This window comes from Ornithorhynchus anatinus, chromosome 7 (genome assembly GCF_004115215.2).
Source record: "Ornithorhynchus anatinus isolate Pmale09 chromosome 7, mOrnAna1.pri.v4, whole genome shotgun sequence".
In the NCBI taxonomy this organism is placed as follows: domain Eukaryota; kingdom Metazoa; phylum Chordata; class Mammalia; order Monotremata; family Ornithorhynchidae; genus Ornithorhynchus; species Ornithorhynchus anatinus.
Genome location: NC_041734.1, coordinates 11,257,719 through 11,277,051, shown reverse-complemented (window position 1 = coordinate 11,277,051; position 19,333 = coordinate 11,257,719). Strand labels below are relative to the sequence as shown.

The window sequence follows — 19,333 nt, the reverse complement described above, 5'->3', positions numbered from 1 at the left end:
AAAGAAGTTCTGGGTCAGTGACTCAGCGGGACCTGGCAGAAAATCACCCCTGGCATAGAAATAAGGTGGAAAAAGGGTATGGCAAAAGGTGGAGTGGGGAGAGTGAAGGTATGTGATAAAACTCCCAAGGGAATAGAAATGGGGGGGGGGGGGAAGGGAGGTGATTAGCGGAGGGAAGGGAAACAGAATCATGAGGAGGAGAAGAGGCTGTTGAGGTTGGAGTGAACCTTAGGCTTCCCTTCTTTTAGCCAATCTCCAGCAACTCATTAGCCAACTGTTGGTTCTCTACATCCTCCAACCTCGACATGGAACGATTTGACCCCTTCTGGCACAAGCCCACAGGATTTTAGCCAGGGTGCCATTGTTGTGGTGACTCATCATCGTAGTGCTGTGACACTGCTCCCTCTCAGAGTGAGTTTGGCTCCCAGATTTGCAGCACCACTGCTGGCCCCAGAGATGTTCCCAGTACAGGCCTGGTGTTCCTGTCAGTAAAAAATAATAATGATGCTATTTGTTAAGCACTTACTATGTGCCAGGCACTGTACTAAGCGCTGGGGTGAATACCAGCAAATTGGGTTGGACCCACAGTCCCTGTCCTACGTGGGGCTCACGAAGGCCATTTTTCAGATGCGGTAACTGAGGCACAGAGAAGTGAAGTGGCTTGCCCAAAGTCACACAGCAGACAAGTGGTGGAGCTAGGATTAGAACTCATGACCTTCTGACTCCCAGGCCCATGCTCTACCCACTACGCCGTGCTGCTTCTCCTACCTCACTTTTCTGATTTCCTATTACAACCCAACCTGCATACTTCACTCCTCTAACACCAACCTTTTCCCTGTGCCTGTCATGTCTTTCTTGGCACCAACTCCTTACCCACATCCTCCCTCTGACTGGAAACTCCTGCCCTGTTCATATTTGACAGACAACTTCTATCCCCATCTTCAAAGCCCTGCTAAAATTACATCTCCTCCAAGAGGCCTTCCCCGACTAAGCCCTCACTTCCCTGTCTTAGCCCTCCCTTCTGCAACACCCATCTTCGTGGGTCTGGTTTCCCATAAGCACTCTGATATTCATCCCTCCCCCAAAGTCCCAGCACACAGTAAACACTCAGTAAATGATTGAATGAATGTACATATTCATCTGTAATTTATTTTAATGTCTGTCTCCCCCTCTAGTCTATTAAACTCCTTGTTTACAGGGATCATTTATACATATTCTTTGGTACTGAACTGACCCAAACACTTAGTACAGTGCTCTGTACATAGTGCTCAGTAAACACCACTGATTTCTTGATTGATACTGTAGCCATCCATCCAATACACAGTCACTTCCCGAAACCCTTAGGCATAAACCAGCACTCTTTCTCACTCCATAGCCTCATCACACTTCCATGCCTTGACACCTGCAAGCTTACATTATTCATGGTTGTGCTTACACCAACACAGTGTTTATGAAGGACCAGCATTTGCATTGTGTGCTTTAAAAAAAAAATTTCCCTTGAAAAGAGTCTTCAGAGATCCTGAAACCAAACTCCCAAAACATCATCCCTCTGGGCATCCTTTATGCCTTCTCTATGCAGATCTACTTTTGTAATTAATGAAATGTGAATGAAAGAAGATCAGTGTGCCACCCCTGTTTGTTCAGAGTGCCATGGAGAATTGAATTCAGGACAGGCCATGGGATTCTGGAACCACTGCCTAAGCCCAGGTTTGAAGCTGTTGTGTATGGGGAATTGTGTTTTTTCACTCTAGAAGAAAAAACAGAATTCAACCTCTCTAATCCTATTATCATACTGGGTGAGCAATAGAATTTAATTTAAATAGTACTGGTCTAGAATGCCTGGTGAAGATTCCACTGATGAATGTGTAATTCTCCGGGTACCCCTGGCTCTCAATAAAATATCAAATTGTCTTAAACTTCCTATTACACTTGCTGGCAACTTTCTGCCAGATTGATTTTGCTTTCAGCGTTAAAAACCCCATGCCAGATGACTAGCTTTTACTTTTTCATCTCTGTTTGAAATGTAAATCTCATTTCAAGACCTTCAACACTTCCCAGTTGATCAGTGTGCATTACAATATCTACAAAAATCAGGTAACAACAGATTAAATGATGTAGACATTCATATAATTTTGCTATCAATTCTTTATCAACATTTTGTGACTCAATTTTATGGTGTTTTCTTTTGAATATATTATTCTAATAAATGACCATTGGTATTTTGTAAAAATAGCAGAAAGACTATTACAAAGGAAAGTGTGAGGACATGTTTTGTTTTGTTCTGTTTTGCTTTGCTGTCTCTCTCCCCCGTTTAGACTGTGAGCCCGTTATTGGGCAGGGATTGTCTCTATCTGTTGCCGAACTGTACATTGCAAGTGCTTAGTACAGTGCGCTGCACGTAGTAAGCGCTCAGTAAATACTATTGAATGAATGAATATGCGAGGACATATAGAAAGACATATACAAAGCTATATATATTACCTCATATATTAGACAAGAAGGTCTAATTACAGGAATAAATGAAAAAGAGCAAATATTAATGAGCCAAACTAAAAGTGAGGGATGAGAACTGGAGAAGCTAAACAAAGGGAATGATAGAATTAAAGAGATCAGGAGAAATTCAGAACTGAGAAGCAAAAGTTTTGATCTGGAAAATGGAAATTTGTTTATGGAAAATTAGATTTTGCCATTGTGAAATTCTCCAAGTTAGAGAAAAAGAAATACATTTTTAAAAAAGATTAAGTTCTGAAAGAAATTCAGAGGTTTCAGTTTGTCAAAGAAGGTCTCTCTTTAGGGAAGCAGCAGTGATACACATGGAAGGTTATTTCCTCAGAAAAAAAATCAACTCTGACTTGGAAATGGAGCTGATGTATGATTGAGGCATGCTGCCAACTTCTCAAATGATATGCTGATTTCATTACAGTAGCAGTCTCAAGTTAAATACCTTTTATTCTTAAGGAAAAGAAATCATCTGAGAGATGTCAAAGAAACAAAACCCAAATCCTGAAACAGATGATTCATTTAAATTGTTTTTTTAACCATTAAGACCACTGTGAAAATCAATAATATTGGGGAAAGTACTCTTTAGAGTACTAAAATAAGAGCATAATCTTTTTAAGCCTTCTAACAGCTAGATTTATCTACTGTTATCTACAAGTCATGTAATGAAATTTACCATTAAGAAAAAGGAAAAAAGATATATTTTTTGAACAAAAAGCTTTTAATTTTAAAATTATTTAAAGGCTGATTCCCAGGCACTAATAACAATAATAATAATAATAATAATAATGGTATTTGTTAAGCATTTACTATGTGCCAGGCACTGTTCTAAGCACTGGGGTAGATAAAAGTTAATCAAGTTGAACACAGGCCCTGTCTGATACAGGGATCATATAGTCTTAATTCCCATTTTACAGATGAGGGAACTGACGTAAAGAAAAGTTAAGTGATTTGCCTAAGGTCACACAGAAGACAAGTGGCCAAGGAAGGATTAAAACCCACGACCTTCCGACTCCTAGGCCCATGCTCTATGCGCTAAGCCATGTTGCTTCTAAACTGTCCTATTTCATATCACCTTCCCTTGCACAATGCTGCCATTGATTCAAGATAAAAAGTGGCAGAAGTCATTGTCCACACATTGAAATTGGTGGCTGAGGTCACAGTGTAAAGTAATTTAGGGGAGCAAAGGATTTTTCTGGAGACGTGAACTAAACATGATTCATCTGCCAATTTCCCTTGTTGGGTGTCTCCTCTTTCCTTACCATTTCTTTATTCTGAGTCAATCAAAACTTCTTGTTTACAGTTTAAACAGACCTCTGAGAAGCTAGCAATGGTAAGACTCCTACCGTAGCTGATCTTAAACTCCCCTCTACCTCTTTAGATAAAAGTGATAATGGGGGTGGGGAAAGAGGGAGATTATTGTCAAACAATATTAGACCTATTTGGAAATGCCATTTTTGTGCAGATGTGGTCTTTGTGTCAAATACCAATCACTTGGATTATCATTACTGAAAAGAGATTGAGCATCTCTAGTGGGCCAGGCCCTGTGCCAAATAAATCAGAGATGCCTTGATGACTTGTTTGAAATCTCCTTTGGCAGAATGGCATCATCCAAATGGAATTATGTGATTTGATGCTTCAACTGGTCCTGGCTGCCATGTCAAAATGATCTTCCTTTTTTCTTGTTCTTGTTAGGGGTCACACGATTGGCACCTTTTGCAGTGGTTACTCTTCCTCCCACCTCACCTCACTCCTTGCCATTCAGTGAAGCCACTGTGTGTTTTCAAAGAGGTAAAACCTCCCACTTTTCTAGTTTCATCTACCTCTACTGGCTCCCACATAAAATGTAAGCTTCTGTATCTCACCTTCAATCATTCATGCAATCAACTGTATTTATTGAGCCCATACTATATGCAGAGCATTGTACTAACCCTTTAGCAGAGTACAACAGAGTTGGTAGACACATTCCCTGCCCAGGACGAATTTACAGTCTAGGGGGATTCTTCCTGTTTATATTTCCTCCTTAATTTTCTTTTGCCTTAAAGCTACCCAAAGTGAGTGCCTAATAAGTACTATTAGTTGATACACTCTCTGCTTTCTTTTCGGCTCCAAACCCTCCAGGAATTATTTTCACAGTCCTTACTCTTGGAACCACCCCTTCTTCCCACCTGTCCACCAAGTTAACTGTCCCTCTTTTTTCCAGTCCGTCGTCAGGTAATCTACTGTTGCCATCCTCCCTTCACTTTTTATTTTCTCAGCTTGAGTCTTAGAAAACACAGTCACTGGAAAGACCCTGGGTTTTCTCTGTGTACCATAAAGTTCCAATCACCTTGTTTGTATTTTTATGAATAAGAGGCATGAGCGATGGAGCATGTCTATTTTATTTTAGAAAATGGTTTTGTGATTACAGATATATGGGAACAAGGCAACCAGAATCTTGTTTCCTCTCAAACCATTTCCATCACTGTAAATGTCACCCTTAGCACTTAGGTTTATTCATTTATGTATATTCTCAATTTTACTTAGCCATTTATTTAACTTTTACAGTCGTGCTTTTTTACCCTTCTCCAAGTATTTGTGAATAACTTGGGTAAATCAGTCTCTCCTTTAGATTGTAAGGCTCTTGGGGACAGGGATCGCATCTCCTAATCAGTTGTAGACTCCCAAGTGCTTTGTACAGTTCTCTGCACACATTAGGCACTCAATAAATCCTATCGATGGATTGATTTTGGATTTAGCTTACATTCTGCCTATTCTACACAAATCTAGTTCACCCCATCTTATTTTCTCTCACATTCGTTCCCTTGTTTATTTTGTTTTTCTTTAGTCAAGGTTGTGTAAAGATCAGTGTGGGGCTTTGGGGAAGGGGAGGGCTCTAGATCCCATTAGGGTCAGGTTTAAGTCTTGGCTGAGCATTAGCTTGGCTGTGGGCACCCCTCCCTAACAAGCATTCTGCCTGGCAAAGTGTGCCAGGTGGCCTGATTGGGCAGAGAAATGGGATGTGATTATTCAGCGTGACAGTCATGAGAGATTTCACAGATCGCAAGAGTTGGGAGAGACCTTTCCGAAAGCAAGCCCTGGAAATGCAGCCTGCCATCTTTCCATTTACCAGGAGTAGCGAGGCAGGGCGAGTGATCCTAATGCTGAGTGCCCAGCCTAAAAGCCCCTCGATTCCCGCAGACTCTGTCAGCTCTCTCACATACTAAACTTTCTGTTCGGTTCAATTAAACGAGGCTTTACACCTGGTGATCAACGAGAAGCTGGGAAATGACTGTGTAAAATGACATGGTGGATAATCAGCTTTTAAATAATGGCCCTCCCTCGGCCCCTTCTCAAAGGACTACAATGCCAACTTTGTTGTGAGGCAGATGGTAGTGGGAAAGGTAGACGTGAACCTGGTCATTTAGTGGGCAGATTCATGTAAGTAACAATCATCAGCTTCCAAATTGGGTTTATGAACTAATTACATTCCCTCCCTGTGAAATTTAGTGAAATGCCGAAATCTATTGTGCACAAGCTCTGAAACTAATTTCTCTTTTGAGAAAGGAGCATGGGGGGAACTTCCGAGATCCTCATTCCCACTGTAAACTCCTTGTGGGCATGGACTGTGTCTACTAACTCTATGGTACTTCCCTAAGTCCTCAGCACAGTGTTCCGTGCACAGTAAGTACTCAATAAGTAGAATTGATTTTACTGAGCTTTCTAATAGTCTCTCATCACTATGTATTCAAAATTTTTTCATTTTATTTATTGAGTACTTATTCTATGCAGAGTGATATACTAAGCATTTGGGAGAATACAATAAAGTTAGTAGATACGTTCTTTGCCACCAAGGAGCTTACAATCTAGCGGGAGAGAGAATGTCCCTCAGTAAATCCACAACTTACCTTTTGCCTCTTAAAAGAATATCGGACACTTTTCAATGGAGGCAAGACAGCTCCAGGTGGACTTGGGAAAAGGATAAAATGGAAAAGAACCCAAAAGTTACTGTTGTATCTTCACACCTGAGAAATCATTCCTTGCCACCCAGAAACTGTGAATTGGGTTTCAGATAAAAGGTTGTTATTAAAATGAGCCTTGCTAAATCTCCTGCTGGCCCATATTGCACAAAAGTGACATTTTTTATGAGACAAGCCGCATGGGTGTTTGCTCCAGCCAGTTCTCAACCTGTTTTTGTATTAGTATAAGTCTCAGTACCTAAGTAACCAACTCCTTGAAATCTGAACCCTACTAATTCTGAATCCATGATCTGCCCCCCGGGTTCTTTGCTTTGCCTTTTCTACTGACATTGAAGGCAGTGAGAAGTAACAGGAAGGGAAAGCGGTTAGGGTGGTAAGAAGAAGAGGGAATAATATTAATAATAATTGTGGTATTTAAGTACTCATTAGGTGTCAAGCACTATAATAAGCGCTGGTCAGATATAAAATGATCAGGTTGGGCAGTACCTGTCCCACATGGGGCTCACAGTCTAAGTAGGAGGGAGAACAGGTAATGAATCCCAATTTTCAGATAAGGAATCTAAAGCACAGAGAAGTTAGTGATTTGCCCAATGTCACATAACAGGCAAGTGGCAGTGATGGGATTAGAACCCAGGTCCTCTGACTCCCAAGACCATGCTCTTTCCACTAGACTACACCATTCTAAATCCCTATATGTCCTAGGCAGTTTTAAAGAGAAAACCAACAGAAAGTAGTACTAGAACTATACTAAATACTTGGAAAGATACAACGTAAGCATAAGACAGGTTGCGTGCCCAAAAGGAGTTTACACTCTTACAGTGTAATAATGACGGTATTTGTTAAGTGCTTACTATGTGCCAAGCAGTATAAGAGGGGAGATTAGTACACAGAAAAAGATACTTTTCCTATTCTTAGTCCATACACAAACACAAGGGAGGCACAACATCCTCAATCAGGCAGTACAACTACATTTCAAAAATACTTCTTTGATTAAAATTTTCCATTAATTCAGGCAGGATATCCTACTATATAGTCTGATTTGTGAGGTTTTACTATATCTTTGCAACTAAAGCAAAGGCCATTAAAATAATGTAATTTAAACTGTGAAACCAATGTGATGGAAGGTTAGACCATACTGATGTCTTAGAGTTGACACAGGAAGTAGTATCATTGCTGATAAATGTCATTCAAATCTAGCATTATGTTTCATGTTATATTTCAATATGAGATAAATTCACTGATTGGGTTAGCCAATTCTGGATCATTCAGAAAATGATTATCCAAATCTGTGTATTATCCAGGCCTCTTGCATATTCCACCTGACTGCCTGCTTTGGGGCAGGACTTTGCCCTTTCAGGGAAAGGGTTAAGATGTGAAAATTAAAAACACACCAAAAAACTGTTGATTCTTCTACTTTTTGCATCACTGTTGGGGATGAGATGAATGTTGAAACTAATAGCTACAATGAAGTTTTGCATTATCAATCAATGGTATTACTGTGCACATACTATATGCAGAGCACTGTACTAAGTGCATTATCTGGGGATTCCATTTATCCACACTTCCCCTGCCTTATGACCTTATGACCAATAATTATATATTACATATGACACAGAGGCGACTTTTGCATGCTCATAGGTACATCCCACAGGCATATAGCAATGATTGGAATTCCTCCTTTGCAGTCTTTGTGACTCAGAAGCAACCGCCACCTTTCATTTCATACAAACGGACACATATATTTCACTTCTGGAAAGGGAGATGCAGGATTCCATTGAAATCAATTCAAGACAGCATGGTCTACTGAGTCAGGAGACCTGGGTTCTAGTCCTAGGCTTGCCCCTGATCGGCTGTGTAACAATGGACAAGTCGCTTACCTTTTCTGGGCTTCAGTTTCCTCATCTGTAAAATGAAGATAATATACCTGTCTCAAGTGGGACAAGGATTGTGTCCAGTGTGATTTTGTATCTACTCCAGTGCTGAGCACAGGGCTTGGCATCTAGTAAGTGGGGTTTAGTGGCAAGATCATGGGTCTGGGAGGCAGGAGACCCATGTGTGTGTGTGTGAGTCCCAGATATGTTACTGGCTTGCTGTGTGACCTTAGGCAAGTCCTCATATGTAGAAATGAGGATGATTGGATTGTGGACACCATATGGGACAAGAATTGAGTTCGGTCTCATAACCTTGTATCTACCCTATGCATAGAACAGTTCTTTGGCACCTAGGGCTTAAAAAAGCTACTGTTATTCTAAGTTCTTAACAAACAGCATCATTAATTAATTAAGCTGCTCTAAAGGTGGACTAGTGATCCTGGAAGTGTCTGCCACAGAATTCAGCCCTGAGTTCTCACAGACGAGCTGGTGTCTGCACGTAGTAAGCGCTCAATAAATACTACTGAATGAATGATTCTGGCTGTGCCCTTTACTTCACTTCCAGGTTCTCTAATGGCCACAAACCTACAGTCAAGTAGGAAGTTCTCCAAATCTGCAGGAACTCTCCTCGCAGCTATGCCAGTGTGAGCCTGATGGCTCAAGGCAGGGCACCTGGTGGATTCTCTGAGATTGGCAAGCAAAGGTGACTCACCAGGAAGTACAACCAGGCTCTCTCTGCCATGACTCAGAATAACAGAAATGTCATATTTCTCACAATCCTGAAAGCCTCTCCCATCCCCTTGAAACATAACCTTCCCTCAGAGATTGTTTTCCCCGAGATTTAGCAACCCTATTCGGAACTCTTCCCCATTGCTTTGTGGAAGCTCCTGAAATGGGCAGAAGGGGATTCCAGGGCTTCAATCAATCAGTGGTATTTATTGAGTGCTTACTGTTTGGAGAACACTGTACTAAGCACTTATGATTATACAAACAGAGTTGGTAGAAATCCCAGCCCTCTGGGATCACTTGGAGGTTCTCTTTATCACTGGCTCTCCACACTGGTGAAGTGCTCCAGAATCAGAAGGGGGTTTTGGACCCAACAGAAAATCCCAAATTCCTAAATTCTTCAAACCAGTTCAGACCCTGAGGGTGGCTTTCCCCTCCGGCTGGAGAAACGGGTAACAGAGAGTGCAGGCTGATTACAGTGACACCTCAATAAAAGATCCCTTTACATCTCCTCCATCCCAACTCTGTTGGTAAAGCCTTCAAAAGATCAGTGTTTAATTGTGGAATTTAAGTGTTTATTATGTGCTAGGCACTGGGGTAGAGGATAATCATGTCGGACACAGTCCTTGTCTGATAGGAGTTCCCAGCCTAAGGGGGATGGAGAACACACATTTAATTCCCATTTTACCAAGGAGGAAACTAAGGCATAGAGAAGTTAACTGATTTGCCTAGGGTGACAAAGCAAGCAAGCAGCAGAATAAGGATTAGAACCCAGGTCTTCTAAGTCCCTGCACTGGGCTCTTATACCAGTCCAGTAAGCATCACCTGTAAATATTTTTCTGTTTATCTCCTTTGTAAAATTTTAAGTTCTTTGCTGATGGGAAATGTGTCACTTCATTCACTTGTATTTATTGAGCGCTGAGTGTGCAAAGCACTTGGGAGAGTACAATTTAGTAAGTGTGGCATTAAGTGCATACTGTGTATAAAACCCTGGAGTGGAATCAAGGTTATGAGATTGCACACCGTCTCTGTGAACCTCAGAGTTCACAGTCTTATTCCCATTTCACAGATCAGGATACTGAGGCCCAGAGAGATTGAACAAGTGGCCCAAGGTCACACAGTAACCCATGGTGGAGCTGCAACTCAAACCTGGGTCTCCTGCCTCCCAGTCCAGCATTTTTCCAGTAGGTTTATGTTTTGTACTTCCCAAGCACTTAATACAGTGTGTTGTATTCAGTGGGAGCTCAGTAAATACTATTACTAGGAAAAGTAATTATCCACATTGGTTTCAATTTTATGGCACCAGTCCCCCTTAAGGCACTAGATCTTTTACCTCCTACACTACGGTTCGTTACTGAAGGTAAGATGAACATGTCGATGCTACCTGAGGAATCTGCCTGGCGATCGGGTAACCGTGCCCTCTTCCATTTCACCCCCCTTTGCCACCATCTGGCCCTTCCCTGGTTGCAGTCCCTGGGCTGGCACGGCTGCCCGGATATGACTGGGGAAGGGGGTGGTGGGGATTAACGCTTTTCCTCCTATGTCTCCTCTCCTGCCTGGCCTGGTCCCAGTATGATGCCGGAGGAGGGAGGAGGGAAGTTTAAAGAGCAGCAGAGGGCCAGAGTGGGAAAGGCTGAGGGGACTGGGAAGAGCTCAGTGTTACCGCATCACGAGGTGAAATCACCAGAGTGGTCAACTCAGCCCACCAGCTCCACCTCTCCTAGCCCATTCAGGCATGTGCTGGAACTTAGCACCACTAAACCAATGTACAATCTCTAACCTCCCCGACTCTGAAATCTCACTCTGACCGCAACCTCCCAACCTGCCTTCTCTCCCACACTCCACTTCCCCACAAAACCATTCTCTCCCCACAGAGACCTCTGATCTGTCAACTCTTCTCCCCTCAGCGACACTCCTCCTCCTTCCTTATAAACACTTTACTGCTTACTCCTTCCTGTAGTTTATTAGGCTGGAAGGGAAGTTGGTTTGGAGGGTGGGTGGATAGCAGCAAACTGGGGTTCTTCCACAGATGGAGGCTGCAGCAGAGATTAAAGTAGAGCCAAGAGGCCCCGCTTGTTTGGGGTTCCCCAGCAGGCATCAGGAGGGCCCAACCGGACAGCTGCTCTTCTCTCTCATCTGTCCACTGCAATGCCTTGCTCCAATTTTTTCTTAGCAAAAGCCATCGATGTCATGGTAAATGTTTGCTGCCGAAAGCAGTCCCCACAACAACACACATGCCACCGGCAGATTTTTAGGAAAGCCAGAAGGCCCGTATGGAAACCTGAAACTTGCCAGGGTTGGGAAGCTAATGTGGTTCTTCTGTCTTCGATGGAGTACACAGTAAATGCCTTGTCTCTCTGTAAATATTTTGCAGATTTTCTGATTCCACGGTAGCATTTACCAAATTAAATCGAGTGATGTGCAAATGAAGATAAAAATAATTTCTGGGAGTAAATATAAAAAGCCTCATTCAGAAAGCAGGCATAAGCTGGCAACTCGTGTTTCGCATTCATCGCTGACAATGCAGGCGTATTGAGGATGCACGGAGGAGAGCTTATTCTCAACCACGGCTTTCTCTCACTATCACAATGAGCCAGATCCTCCTCGGAGCCTAAGATGCATTCGGGTCATAAATTGCGGCTCAGGGAGGGCGTTACCTCTTTTAGATTCCTACAGTTATCCTAAGAAGGGATTTAGGAATAGGTAGGAAGCGAGCCCTTTAAGGGAGGGCTACCCCCAGTTCTACCTCAAGGGGATCTCTGGGCAACACACTGGGACCAGGTCAGGTAGGAGAGGAGGTGGAGGTGGGAAAGTGCTCATCCCCATCACCTGCTTCCTCAAGCTGGTCCACAGTTGTCCCTCCCCATGGTGTTCTGAGTCCATTGCCGGGTGTGTCTGTTTACTGTTTATTGTACTCTCCCAAGTGCTTAGTATAGTGCCTAAGTCCTAGATAAGAACAAGGAAATGAAGGATAGCTGAAGCTGGACAGATTCTAGAGCAGCCCTATCCCTTGCTTCAAGCCTTCCCCTGGCAGCTCCCATCCCAACACCAGGCTGCTCTCAGGTCTGGTTTGGTCCCTCCCAAATGCAATCAACACTCTGAAGGTCCAGCCGCACCCGATCGTGGGTCTGGCTCCCCTTCTTTCCTTGTTCTGGCTCCTGGCCCAAGTGCCCTGCCTTCAACTCTCCCTGCCCGTGGCCTTAGGAAGCTGGCTCTCCTTCACCATCAGTGCTCATAGTATGGCCAACCTCTCCAGCCTAGGCACAGCCAGCCTAGGCCACCCTCCTGACCCCTAGAGGCCCCTTCCAAACATTTCTCTCCCCTTGAACTCCATGGAAGCCAGGGATGGGCCTGTTGAACTTTCCCAAGTGCTTAGTACAGCGCTTTGCACACAGTAATCAATAAATACAAATGAATGAACAAAAGGGTGCATCTCACTAATGGTGGACATAATATTTCAAGTTCTCCCAGAACTTTTCTTATTTGCTCAGTGTGCATATCTGCTCTACTCTAATCTTAAAAGAAAAAAAAAAACCCAAACCCACTCCCTTGTGTTTTCCCCAAGATCCAGGAGATTTTAATAAGCTTGGATTTCACAGCACTTACATACATTTCATTATACCCTGCTACCTTCTCCTACCTGTAACTTAATAAAGTGTATGTCTCGCCCATTCGATTGTAAACTCCTTGAGGGAAGAGTTTATATCTACTAATAGGAAATTTACCTGGAAAAACCACTACCGGTTTTCTTCTCCGAATCCTTTTTCCTTTGTTCGACTTGTTATTTGTAGAGACAACAGACATGAGTCATATTTTTGGAAACATTTCAGCATTTAAAGATGGTTCCATATGACTCATGCATGATTTTCCTTAAAAATCACCATGGCACAAAAGCACTGAGTATGAAAGATGATGCAATGGTACAGATGGCAAGATCATCCCTGGTCTTCTACAGAGACAGTGCTTTCTTACTCCTTGGTGAGGGCTCAGGGACGTTCTGTTCCAGTCACAGACCGCATTGGCTCTCCTCTCCAGGCAGCTTGCAATTGGAACTGCTGAGTAGGGGGAGCCTGTTGGCCAGGAGGAAGTGTGCATGGCTCAGCTTAAATGCCCTTCCGCAGGCAGAAGGCACTATCTTTCCCCTTCCCTGATCTGAAAGACCAGTTCCATGAAACACCTGCAACTTCATGCTGGCCTCTTGCTGAGGGGAGGAGACAGCAGGGTCATTCCACAGCACCATAAATGTCACCCCCAATGACAAGGAGTCCTTTGGAAAGAGCACGGGACTGGGACGCAGGAGACCTGGGTTCTCATGCCTGCTGTGTCACTTGTCTCTTTGTGTGTCCTTGGCTGAATGACTGGACTTCTCTGTGCCTCAGTTTTCTAATCTAAAAATGGGGATTAAATACCTTGCCTCCCTCCCCCTTAAACTGTGAGCACTATGTGGGACAGGGACTGAGTCCGATCTGATTACCTTGTACCATCTCCAGGACTTAGCACAGTGTTTGGCAAATAATAAGACCTTAACAAGTACCACTAGTATTAAAGAGGGCCCAACTTTTTTTTCATAGGCATAGTGGGCACAAAAGAGACACAGTGATATACACATTGTTACAATCCTGTCAGCCGCATCAGTAACAGCACAGGCAGGCTCCCTACCTACACCCCCCCCAATTCCCCTCCTGTCCCCCACTTCCTGAAATACTTTGCAAATGAGTTAGTGGAATCTATATATTCCACATTAATGGATGAAAACCAAACTAGTTCTACTAACCTGAAGACCTAATTAGCTTTGCCAAACTACTTAAAATTCCTGATCCCCTTGAAAGATATCACAGAAATGCCTTTGAATCTTTCAGGTCTTAATAGAATCCCCCATTAAAGCTTCTTCTACCCTTTATACCTGCTGGGTTGTCAGGGAAGTCTTCTTTCCTCATGCTGTCTTTAGGTCTCTATATTGGGAAAATAATCCATTCTTTTCAAAGTATCTCTTGCATAGAAGGTCTAAAAATTGCCAAAGGCAGTGGAAAAAAAATGACTGTTTTCCAGGCTCATTTTACATATATTAATAGGAAATTGCCAGATGGTGCAGTCATCAATAGTTTAAAATATGCCCAGTGCAAAGTAGCATAAAAAAAGAAAATCTAAACAAAATGTTGTATTAGCCAATGGTGGCCTAAGACCCTTTTAATTGGCAGCAATTTCAAAATACCAGAAAGGTCATAAAATGATCTGTAGCAGGAGGTTTTTCAAAAACCCTTTTAAACCTCTTTTTGGAGCTAATGAAAAACAAGTCTCCCAGTATATGACAGGGATTAGTGAGAGGAAATTACCACAGGGCTGGTTAGAGGGAGAGAGGCAGATAGGCAACCTGTGTTTGCATTTCTGTTAACTACCTCCTCAACAATTAATTACTGACCAGGACAAGATCTTTCCATTATATTCCTTGCTTTTCTGTTGCTTCCTCTTCCTGTTTTTGTTTAAACCTAATTTTCTACTTGAAAAGCAGTTGGAATTGGGGTAGAAAGGATAAGAAAGTGGGTGATGGGGAGAAAGAGAAAGGAGGGGGAAGAGAATGGGAGCAGAGTGGGGAAGAGATGAGAGAAGAAAGGGGAATTAGAAAAGGGATAGGATGGGAGAGAGGAGGAGAAGAGGAAAAGTATAGATAATATTACAGTCTTTTTTTCCAAGCAAAATAGTAACACAATCAATACCACCGGAAATATTATCTAAATGTGACCTTCCAATTCAGGTATTGTCTAAAAAACCTAAATTCAAAGATTAGTTGTCTGTAGCATGATCATTTTCTACAATAACAGATGCAGGGTTAGGATGGTGTCCTGTGTAGATCAGGTAATACGATAGTGGTGGTGTTATTTTGACCTCAATCTTAGGACCATTTTTGCAACCATTTTCCTAGCTTCAGGATTAATCTTATTAAGAGTCAGTAATGACACTTATCAAGCTCCTTCTCTCCAGTTCATGGTAAGAAAGGAACGACAAGTGCTTATTAATCAGGTAGCAATCACCTAGATCCTCTGACCTAGCTCAGCCAATCAATGACACTGCTTCACCTGATTCTTATACTCACCTGATCCCAACTGGCTTGATTCCACTCTTTGCTCCTTCCCTCACAGGCTAGGAGGTAAGCCCGGGCTTGAAGAGTCTTTCGGAGTGGAAGATAAGGTAAGGAAAGTGCTTGGCTACTCCTTAATGTTAATTTCTTCTAGGGCTTGTCTGTTTCCTTCGGGTCATCACCTGGAGATGTGAAAGCTGTAGTTTTCTAACACAGGATTTCATTTAAAGAGACAAGGTCTAAGCAGGGGGAAAGAGAAAGTGTTTATTCTAACAAAGTGAAGTGAATTAATTTTTTTTTTTGGCAATAATGTAAACACAATGCTTTAGTGAATGTAGGATTTTACCTTGCAACATCTTGTTAGAAGTAGATTTGACTGGCTTTAAGCCTTCTGGACCTAATGGCTAGTCTTGAAATTGATTTACCATATAAGGAAGGATTTTTGTTCTCTTTAGAGTCTCTCCATGATGGTTTTACTGTATTTCAGCATCTATTCTTTGTTCCACACTCATATGTGTACAGCTCTATGTTGGGTGCTATGTATAAGCTGCAGATCCTCAGAATTGAGGCAAATAAAACATTTTTTTTCTCCCAAAAAACATGTCTGAATGGAAGCTGGCTCTGTAGATAATAGACAGATTGGCCATAACTTGGTTTCAATAACAGGACTGAACAATCAATAATTGTATTTACTGTGTTTAGAGTCCTGTATTAAGTGCTTGAGAGAGTACAGTATAACAGAGTTGGTAGGTACATTTCTTGCCCACAATGAGCTTACAATTTAGAGAGGGAGGCAGATTTAAATAAATTACGGATGCATACATAAGTGCTGTGGGGCTGGAGGCGGAGGGCGGATGAATAAAGGGACAAACATGAGGGTAGCACAGAAGGGAGTGGGAGAAGAGGATATGAAGGCTTAGTGAGCAAAGGCCTTCTGGAGGAGATGTGCCTTCAGTAAGGCTTCGATGGTGGGGAGAACGATTGCCTCAGAGGCAGAACATAGGCGAGAGGTTGGCAGCGAGATAGACAAGATGGAGGTATGGTGAGTAGGCTGACATTAGAGGAGCAAAGTGTGACCAGGAAACCCTTCCTCTGGGGGACTACATTTCCCAGAAAACGTTGGTTATTGGAATTTTAAGGGAGAAGACAGCTTGGCTAAGGGGAGTTTGGGAGGCAGTTGGGAGTGGTGAAAACTCAGCGGGTCAGAGGTGTAGAGTTTAAAAAATCCTAGAGGAGGGTGTGTGTCCTCCCTCTCACCTCCCTTCTTCTGGGCAAAGCTCTGTGGACTCTACTTGACTGATTTGTAAGTACCTAGGCCCAGGTATATTTATTCAGGCTGAGGCTCATTTAATTAATTGAGCAAAATAGAATGAAGCTTCTGTTTTTCTCTGTTTCATAGTAGAATTTCTAGGTCCATGATTACTGTATGTGATTTTAAGGTATCTGAGACGACTGAATCTTTCCAAGGTATCCCTACCATTATCTATTTTGTCTTCTGTTTTCCACATGACCTAGATTGTGATGCTTATTCTAGGGTAGGGGCTGTTTTGTGATTCTAAAAAATTCAACCTTTCAGTTACCTTTCAGATAACTGGAAGATCTTGTCACCTAAGATGTTCTGGTGATTGGCCTCAGCAGAAGATACTTTAGGGTCTGGGCAACAGTTAGCTCTGGGCAGCTTACTTCTTCAGGCCCCAGTGGCTGCGAGGGGCAGCAGGGGTTGCTAGGGGTAACTGACAGTACTTTGCCCCCTTGACCCTTCACAAATGGAGAGAAGGGGCAGATTTTGGAAGTCAGGGCAGAGGATGGAAAAGAGGGATGGAGATGACCAAGAATGATTCTAGTTGAAGAGAGGAAGTAAATGGAAAAAGAGTGGATGGTGAGGAGGTAAAAAATCCTGAAAAAACAGCTCTATCCCCCTTGCCCACCCCAGCCCCATTTTCTTTCCTTGTCTCCTTTTTAGTTATAAGAAACCAAAAAGGGAAAGGAGCAAACAATTACATACCTTTGCATCAAACAGAAACTCCTTACCATCAGCTTTAAATTGCTCAATCACCTCTCCCCTTCTACCACACCTTGCTGCTCTCCTACTACCATCCAACCTGTACACTTCACTCCTCTAATGCCAACTTCCTCTCTGTACCTAGATTTCACCTATCTATCCCAATGCTGACTTCTCACCCATGCCCTACCTCTACCCTGGAATGTCCTCCCTCTTCATATGACAAACAATTATTCTCTCCACCTTCAAAGTCTTATTGAAGGCACATCTCCAAGAGGCCTTCCTTAACTAAGCCCTCATTTCCTCTTTTCCCTCTCCCTTCTGCATCACACTGATTTCCTCCCTTCAGCCCCACACCACTTATGTACATATCTGTAATTTATATTAATGCTTGCCTCCCCCTCTAGACTGTGAGTTAATTGTGGGCAGGGGCATGCTGGTCATGGTTTCATAGCATGTTCACACTTTTTCTATTCTGATAGTTGTCAAATAATGTTGTCAAATAATGTTCCCCCGTTATCCCTCCTACATAGAATTGAGCCCGTTTGGCAAGTATTATTGTCCAGGCAGCAGAGAAGAAGCATGGCCTAGTGGAAAGAGCCCAGGCCTGAGATTCAGAGGACCTGGGTTCTAATTCCAACTCTGCCAATTGCTTGCTGTGTGACCTTGAGCAAAGTCACTTAATTTCTCTGTGCCTCATTTTCCTCAACTATAAAATGGGGATTCAGTACCTATTACCCCTCCTACTTAGACTGTGAGCACCGTGTGGGACAGGGACTCTTTCTGACCTAATTAACTTGTACCCACCCCAGAACTTAGAACTGTGTTTGATACATAGTAAGTGCTTAACAAACACCATAAAAATAGTAAGTTCTTAACAAATACCAGTATCGTTATTAGTGGTTTTTAGGTTTGTTGGGGAGTAAGACTGTGAGTCCCCTTTTAATCATTAGGAATTCAATTCATCTCCAGTGAATAAAATATAGAAAGTGACAAGGCTTTAGATTTTTTAAGGGCTTGAGGACACATCTCTCTCCAAAAACTGAAAAACCCACCTGCAATTATAATCCATAATTCATAGTGGGAGCAATGAGTGGCAGCTAAGGCTAGGACAATTTGGGATTCAATCAGTTGTATTTATTGAGCACTTACTGTGTGCAGAGCACTGAATTAAGCACTTGGGAAATCCCAATATAACAGAGTTGGTAGACATGTTCCCTGCCCACACTGATCTTACAGAAGCAGCATGACCTAGTGGATAGAGCATGGGCCTGGGAGTCAAAAGGACCTGGATTCTACTTCCAGCTCTAACACTTGTCTGCTGGTGTTCTTGGGCAAGTTACTTAACTTCTCTGTGCTACAATTAACTCACCTGTAAAATGGGGTTGACAGTGAGCCCCATGGTGGGACATGAACTGTGACCAATGTATCTACCCCAGAGTTTAGTACAGTGCCTGGCACAAATATCATTTTTTTTTAAAAAACCAAACCTAATTCCAGGGCTTGAGACAATAGCATTTCCTATTTTTTTTTTTCCATATCTTCCCCCACGCTGTCCTTTTGCTTGACTTTTCAGTCAACACTTTTGGATAGGAGCCTTGGGTTGGTGGACCACAATGGCCAGGTGATTATCAGGTGTGATGTGGATCTGAAGAGACCATTTATTGATAAAGTACAGAAAGACTGTGTCCAGAGGAGAAGTGCTAAATTAATTTGGCAGAGCTAGAAATAGAATAACTTTGGGCTTAAAATTAGACTTGTTAGGTGTTAATGAAGCCAATGTGAATGTCAACACAAGTGAGTGTAATTTTGTAGAAGAGCAGTCAGGAGGAGAAAATGAAGTGTATTAATGTTTTTCAGGAGCTGTAATTTCACAAGAAGTTGGTGATTAGGATACAATTTGTACGCAAAGGTGAAAATTATAATGAGTACTTTTAAAAGCATGTCTTGAAGTTGCATAACCTGGGAAGATGTTGGGAAAAGCTTTACCAGCAGTGAAATGAGCTCCTTTGCTGTCTAGAAAGCATGAGACAGATTATGCAGGTTCTGGACTCCAGGAATCCAAATTTATAACTCTTCCCCAACCCAAGGGCCAAAAGATGTTAGTGGTAATGAAGAGGGCTGCATTATGCTGCTTCTGGTGCTCTTCCCTGGCCATTGCAGGTGCAGGCTTTAGAAGTTGTGCAGTGTTGGTAAGGGA

General features: G+C 42.6%; 1 long non-coding RNA gene across 1 annotated transcript in view; it reads left to right on the top strand.

Annotated features, from left to right (window-relative positions):
- Nucleotides 1-19,333, top strand: part of LOC114813270 — a 142,461-nt gene that overhangs the window by 44,009 nt on the left and 79,119 nt on the right. Inside the window, exon 2 of the long non-coding RNA XR_003760974.1 lies at nt 15,193-15,241. This is a non-coding gene — a long non-coding RNA (uncharacterized LOC114813270). The remainder of the gene's footprint in view (nt 1-15,192; nt 15,242-19,333) is intronic.